General features: G+C 46.3%; 1 long non-coding RNA gene across 1 annotated transcript; it reads right to left on the bottom strand.

Moving 5' to 3' along the window:
* Positions 1-2,606: 2,606 nt before the first annotated feature.
* On the bottom strand, positions 2,607-5,081 carry LOC144153103 (uncharacterized). Its single transcript, XR_013319312.1, has 3 exons — positions 4,043-5,081; positions 2,821-3,047; positions 2,607-2,697 (listed from the first exon to the last, which is right to left on the bottom strand). It is a non-coding gene; the product is annotated as an uncharacterized LOC144153103 (long non-coding RNA).
* Between the last annotated feature and the right edge of the window lie 2,512 nt (positions 5,082-7,593).

A 7,593-nucleotide genomic window follows, 5' to 3' on the forward strand; every position in this document is an offset into this window, starting at 1 on the left:
TAAATAAATAAATAAATAAATAAATAAATAAATAAATAAATAAATAAATAAATAAATAAATAAATAAATAAATAAATAAATAAATAAATAAATAAATCAACACCGCACTGAAACTGGAAACGCACGGTAGTTTGTGGTACGGGCGAAGTTCGCTAAATTAGTGCATCTCTTGGGCCGATTTTCAAGAAAAAGTGCAAAAAACAATGGCTCATCAGCGCAGCGAATTCGTTACATCCAGGTTAACCGTCGCAATGCCTTCGTTACATAGACAGTTTCGATGGGGCTGGTAATGGGGAATCGACTAACTTCGTTAAATCCACGAATTCGTTACATCGAGGTTCGTTACATCCAGGTTTACCTGCATTTACGAGGGAAGTGTTCATCTTGGTGGAATACAAAAGCGCTCAAAAAACAAGGACGAAGGAAGAAGTAGACAGCAAGCGCCGTGCTGTCTACTTCTTCCTTCGTCCTTGTTTTTTGAGCGCTTTTGTATTCCACCAAGATGAACACATACCAACTAGCCCAACTTTCCGTTCTTCTGCAGTTCTTCTGCAGTTCACGAGGGAAGCTTTATGAGGACAGCGTTTGGTGAAGTTTTGCTATGCGCAACTAAAAATGCCTTACGGCGAAAGCCCAGCTTTTCGCGAATGCTCAGCGGGAAACGGCTCCAAATTTTGTTTTATCAAAGCCTTCTCAAAAAAATTAATGAAACTGACCGTTAAGACGACTCCGTAATTATGACATGTTTCATTTACATGCTATAAATAAATTACAGTAAAGTTGTACACTTTACAGAATTCGCGTCTGCTGCCAGCATATGGACATGTACTGTGGGAGTGTTCTTACAGAAAATGGCTGCGACTCTTGCTTTATCGAAACTTTCCAACAAACATTTTTGTACAGTTAACCTCCTGTTAGGAAACTCTGTCATTACGCCGAATTTAATTCTTATTGTCCTAACCACTTAGTTTTGAATACATGCGTTGGTAACTTTTTTTCAAATTTCGGTCTCAGCTCTGGGACGTGGGCTATAGCTACGGTGGCCATGCATTCAAATTCACAGAGTGAAAGAGCTCATAATTTATTGTCTGAAATGCATTCTTCATGGAGCTTGAATGAGGTAAATTTGGGCTCTGTGCATAATTAACTCTCAGGTTACACTGTTGTAAGCCTTAATGGGGTGGCACCTAAATAATGTACTATCAGCGTCAAATGAAACGCGAACACGAAAATATGAACCTGAACACACAAATAGCGCGATTTCTTTCCATGCAAGCCAACATGACGCGTGGCTTAGTTACAAAAACAAAATAGGGAAACGTGGATTTCCAAACATACCAATAGCAAGCCATTATATGAACTGTACGAACAGTATTTTTCAATTTTGCACGTTCTGGTTTCTATTTTCGTGTTCGCGTTTCATTTGACACTGATAGTACTATGGCAGTTGATCCAATGTCCTCATCATGCTCTCTGTTTTCCGGGTCCCTTATAGGTTGTATTCACTGGCATGGCGCACATGCCAGAAGCCATGTGTGTTGCCGTAGCAACGGGCACGCGCGGGCTCGGGCATGACGGCGCATGCATGAAGCCATCACAGCGAACTCCAAAGCATTACCTCGACGTTAACTACTGTTTCGCGCAGCGGCCTACAGCCTACCTCTTGCGAGACACGAGTGAATTCGTCGGCAAAGATCAGGTGATTGCCAACTGCCGCGTTTTGGTATCAGTAGACGTGTCGGCCACGAATTTCTCACCCTCTCGGCGAGCGCTTCCCCTTCGGCTAGTTGCCTATAGATGTCGGTAGTTTCTCAGCTAACAATGCACTCGCGCTACAACCGTGTCTCAATCGCCATGCGCGTGAACCCCACAATTTTTCGGAAGCAGTGTTTGGTTTTTGTATTGAACGAATCTGCCGTGGGAAAGGTGCGGGTGCACATGTGTCCATATCCGTGTTCGCAAGCAACTGCGCTGCAGCGTAGGCATTTCGTGCGTCTGATCACATTTCATGACCTCTCCCGCCGGATCTACCGACCGGCGGACCAGCAATTGGATAACAACAAAGCGCACATTTGGCGTTTACTACAAACAAATACCTTCCCCAACCCAGCTCGTCTGACACACATACACCCAAGTCTCTATCCAACCGCGGCCTGTTGCCTGTGCGGAGATCACGCCACCCTTTCTCACATCATATGGGCATGCCTACAAAATACATTCCCTCTTGTCACCTCTGAGGAGCACTGGGAGGCCGCGCTCCACAGCTCTGATCTGGACCTTCAGGTCCGGTTAATCGATAGGGCTGTGGCAGTCGCCGGTGAGTGGTGGATGCCAATGGCTAAAAGCGCCACCTGAATGGCATGGACCCAATAAAGTTCTCTCTCTCTCTCTCTCTCTCTCTCTCTCTCTCTCTCTCTCTCTCTCTCTCTCTCTCTCTCTCTCTCTCTCTCTCTCTCTCTCTCTCTCTCTCTCTCTCTCTCTCTCGAGACCGCGAATGCATTCTTTAGTGGTGAGGAAGAGTTCACAAGGGCGAGTCGAGCCTTACCACGCAATGTCACTCCGATTATTCCCATCTCTTGACGCCACAGCCGAGAATCGAGTAGTGACGGCGCAGACGACGGACGCCGGGGCGTGTTCGTTTTCATCTACGAGATGGGACGTACGCGCAGACATGGTGGACACGGATATGGCGGTTTCCTGTGTCCAAGAGAAGAAATTGGCCGCTGAAATGTTATGTGAATACCATCTATAGCTTACTAAAGGTATGCCATTCCGGGTATCGGTTGTCTCATAAAAATTTGTAATGAATTGTAAGCCAACCTGGAAGAAGTGGTGGTATCTAGGAGCTCCAGGTTGTAGTCTGTGCTGCGGTGACCGGAGCGAGGTCCCCGGATATGGAAGAAACTCTGCTGCCCGGATGACGGGAGCCTCAGGTTGTAAGGCAACCTGACGTGACTGTAGGCCACCGAGAGTGGATGCTCTCGGCACGCAATGGTAACACTTAGCAATCTCGGTTCACGTTCACGCGCTGGCAGCGCCTGCAAGAACTACAAACCCATGTCACTCAGAAATCGCGCATGGGAACAGCTCGAATACACTGCGCAATAATCGTAGTATCCTATGCCGTGCCACTGAGATGATGCGCTCAAGGCTCTGTTCCTATAGCGCTGAGAGGCCGGTGATTCAGGAGGCCGATTGGCAGAGCCTTGTCACATGAACCCGGATTGGGGCAACTAGGCCGCACATGATGCAGCACAGGAGCTTCTTGCTGGAACTCCTCCCCTGGACGACCACGCGTCACGCACCTCCCTTACCCTCGCCTTCAACTTGACCGTGCACGCCGGGCACGGAACCAGTACCCCCCTCGGCTCCTTGCTCTACCTCCCTCGATGCCTCACTCTGTGGAAATATTCGTCAGCACAGCAAAGGCCAGCGCGGCCCTCACACCCTATATCACTAGAAAATGGGTTCACCCTGCGAGATCTCTCCACCTCCTCACTGTCCCGACTGCCGGGTGATCGTATTCGCCAATCTCGACCACTTAATCTGGCGCTGCTCCGCGTTTTCCTTGTACCGCCCTATCCTCAGGAACGCCATGGCTCCCGATGCCTTTCAAAATGACCCTCTATTTGAATCCCCTAATTTTTGCACAGCCCTTGTGTTGCTCGGCGTATCCCAAGAGTAGACTGGGGTCTACCACGGTCGTAATGCTTTCGTCATAATTTTAACTTAAGCTTAGCATGAGCTTCAGCTTACTTAGCATGGCTTCGCTGTCTGCAGACATCTCGTGCATTGCCGTCATGGACGCATCACTTCTACAACTGGGTTGCTCCTCCTTTCCGCTCCACATTTTGTGCTCTCATTGCCTTTCCCTGATTAATAAAGGACTAAAACGCATGCGCAACCTCTATCTCTATCTCTGTCTCTCTTTCTCTCCCTTTAAAAGCTTTAGAGCTTATGAGGTGCATTGCGGAACGTTTTCGCAGAAGCTGAAACTAAAGTCACGGAAGCAAAGACAAGTTCCGGAAGGACGCGTGCTTACGTCTTGTGGTAGGTGTCTTCTCTGGTGAAACCATGCGGGCAGTGGACCACCGTGCACCGGCAACCGCCGCTTGTGTTGATGCCCACCTCGTCTTCGCCCGGGCAGACATCACCTTGCTCTCACTCGTTAATGTCTGCGGGTGAAGAACGTATACGGAATGGACGCTGTGTACGGATACACTGGATAGTGACCATTGTCTGTATATTGTCTTTGCAAGTGTTCGTGCTACGGGTCCATATAATCTGGCCCGTGGACACAATGCAGTCTGGTAGTACGCATTGTACGGGTTGTGGCCGGCTTCGTAGAACGCACGACATAGCGGAATAATTTTAGAGGACAGGACGGGAAAGGCGTACGTTTAAGTTTAATTAAAAAAAAACATTTTCCATTTAGATGTCAGTAAAGAGGCAGTAACATCATTGTTTTTCTTGTTAAAAATGATATAACTAGGTGGATCAAATGCAAATGCTGGAATAAAGGAACACAACAAACACACAAAGGAAACTGCCTAAAACACTCACATTTCCCTTTCCGAAGCATATGGTCCTGTCTAGTATTTCGTTACTTAAAGAATGCCTTGTGTAGCAAGCTTATTGAAATCCGTATGGGCCGGTAATTTCTTGTTAAGGATACACGCGTGCCGAAACTCAACGTCAAAGAACGCATTCATGCGCAAAAGATTGGCACCAGCAAGACCTTTAAAGAAATTGTTTCGGGCTTCTGTCTTACGCCACTGCTCATGGCGGCTGCAGCCTCGTCGTCAAACGTTGTTGCCAGACTGTTTATTTTATAAGTCACGATAGTTTAAGGCAACAAGGAGACTGAAAAAGTTGTTTTACGTATAATAAAACGCCAGGAGGAGATATTAAACAAAATATACATGGCATAAGTGAGAAACTTGACTTTCTTAGAAATGCGCTAGTGGTCAACCAAGACCGTAACAATAAGAGCATAAATACGTGTGGCTGTTAACTCATGTTAGCTAATAGTGTAGTCTAATTACAGCACTTTCCTAGCGCACTGCTCCAGAACACGATTTACGAAACAATTAGAAACAGTGATTAAGGGCTGTGACTTTAAAATATTTGGGACCTTGATCGTGGACTGAAAAAGATTTTCTCGCTTTTCTGTGTGGGCACATCGAGCGACTACTGCATATTAGACATGAGTCACGAGTGAATTTGCACAATTTCTTCTTTGCACAACTGTACAATATTTTACATGCAAAGCAATCGTGCAACTATAAGGTTCCCAGCAGCGAACGACATATTTGAAATAAGAAGAAAGTCTTATTTTTCAGAAGAAAGCCGCAAGGTTAAAATGTAGCTCGATTTTAAACCCTTTCCCTACAAGTCACTGCCCTGCATGAAAAGGATAATTCATATAGGTATGACCTATACCTAATGCAGCTTGACCTCTGGAGGATATGTTCAATCCGTTTAGAGGTGTTGTTGTATGGTGACCCAAAACTCCGTTTTACGCAGTTCTGCGGGATCTCACAAGCCTTCACAGGCATAAATAATAAATAATTAGGACCCCAGAATGGTAAACGTCATTTCGAGTAGTTTTACATATGTCCCAAGTTAAAGTTGCACTTAGTAAGCAGATAATTGAAAAACGAAATGGACAGGGTGAGGCGAGCAAACATTTTAGATGCGACGCATCTCTTTGACTCGCCTTGTCCCTCCATCCATCCGTAGTCCACACGCCTCTCCCCCATTCTCCTCGCCACGCGAGCTGCGCGGTAACGCCGCTCTCGCCAGAGCGCAATCTTGCGTTAGCTCTCGCTCCCCTCGTCATGCCAGCTGTGCGTCAGCGCGCGTTAGCACTCGGTTAACACATGCGCATGCGCTGCTCTCTCTCATTCCCCTCACCGTTAACGCGCGGTACACATAACGCGATAACTGCGCCGTTCCACTCAGTCGCTCCACTGCCGCCGCTCCGATGACATCTGATGACCACCGATGATTTGAATGGAGACTAACAGGTCTGCTATCGCGATGGTCGGCGCAACCGTAACAAGCACCGCCCAGATGCGTCGCATCACCCCATGGTTTCCCCTCGCGGAAAGATGTGGCCAATTTTTTCATTTCCTGGTCCAGTCGTTTTCCTTTTGTTAACACAGCTTAGCATGATGCAATACCAACTTTCTTTTTCCCGTCACCGTTGTGAACACAAGGCACACCAAAATAAACTATGGGCATTAATACACGTCATCCTGGAGCCTCGTTTTGTGCGGATTTGCTGTCTATTTCGGTGGGACTTGGCGAAACAACTCAGTTGATGTTATCAATCGGCAGCATTCCATAGCGAGGCGCGGTTAAGTGGCTCGAGTGACTTAACACGTATACATTAAGACAGATTGCGAATAAAGTCAATCAGTTGTGACCGTCCTCGTTTGAATTATCTTTTTCTAAGGGAGGGTAAAACAGTGCTTATAAAAAATTCGACGAAACTGGTTTAAGCGTGCCAGTGCAAAAAAAAAAGCTATTTTTGCGCGTTGCCGCCTAAAACAGGGTGAGAAAGGCAACAATGGTTCTTCCGGAGGGCTGCACCTTTCTTGCTTCTAATCTTGATCCGCATCTTTGTTAGTGATATTTTAATCAGCTTGAAAATCACTGTCATTTGGGCACGTTGTGATTTGTGACTGTGAAAGGGATTCTGCAACACTTCAGAAAAACGCTTTCACTCTTTGCTTCTCGTCTGGAAGCACTGTGAAAGCTATCGTTACCAGCAGCACGCAGCGGCACTGCATGATTTGCCCGTCGCACCGTTTCTGCTTTGCTTTTCTGGCTTTCTTTTTAAAGCGGTTTTGGAATGTGTACATTTCTGAAACCGAAGGAAAGCCGGCCAATTTTTCGCTAAACCGGTGTACTGACGGAGTCCAGCTGTCCAAGCTTTCCAAGACCGGGAAAGACAGAAGTATCGTTTGAGCTCGTTTCTAATTTATCTGATAGGCGTAGAGCAGTGATTTTTGGCTGAGGCACTTTGTGACCTCCTAATCTGAGTTCTAGATGCCTTGGTTGACTTCTTACTGCAAGCATTTAATATTTCGAAAATGTTGAAAAAAGCGTTGCAGGGTCCCTCGAAGTGATGATGTTGCGCGACGATGTCAATTCCACTGGCAAACGACAAGGGTGCTGAAGAAAGTTGCTGAAGAAAGTTGCTGAAGAAAGGTGCTGCTTCACAGGAGATAGAAAAGGAGAAAGGGAGAGAGTGTTTATTGAGCTTTAAAGGTAGGAGTGAATTCTTATTCCAGGAAGTACCCGGGACGCTGGTCCGAGCTTAGAATGATGAATCGAAGGTGGACGCTGCTCGACCGGCTTGCGGGTGGTGGTTCAACCTAACAATATGTTCAGGATATACGTTTTGCATCAGTTTTCTTCACCTTACCCTTCTCATATGAGATAAACAGGAAAGTACTGAAAATGTTTTGTTTTTACTTTTCAACCAGATTTCTTTCTGATTTTATAACTTATTCTATTCTTGCACGTTTACAACGTATGGACAGTGGGGCGCCTGGCTAAAATAGCGCAAAGCACCTAAATATC

This window comes from Haemaphysalis longicornis, unplaced genomic scaffold (assembly GCF_048455015.1).
Source record: "Haemaphysalis longicornis isolate Haplotype H1 unplaced genomic scaffold, Haemaphysalis longicornis Haplotype H1 scaffold_9, whole genome shotgun sequence".
NCBI lineage: Eukaryota > Metazoa > Arthropoda > Arachnida > Ixodida > Ixodidae > Haemaphysalis > Haemaphysalis longicornis.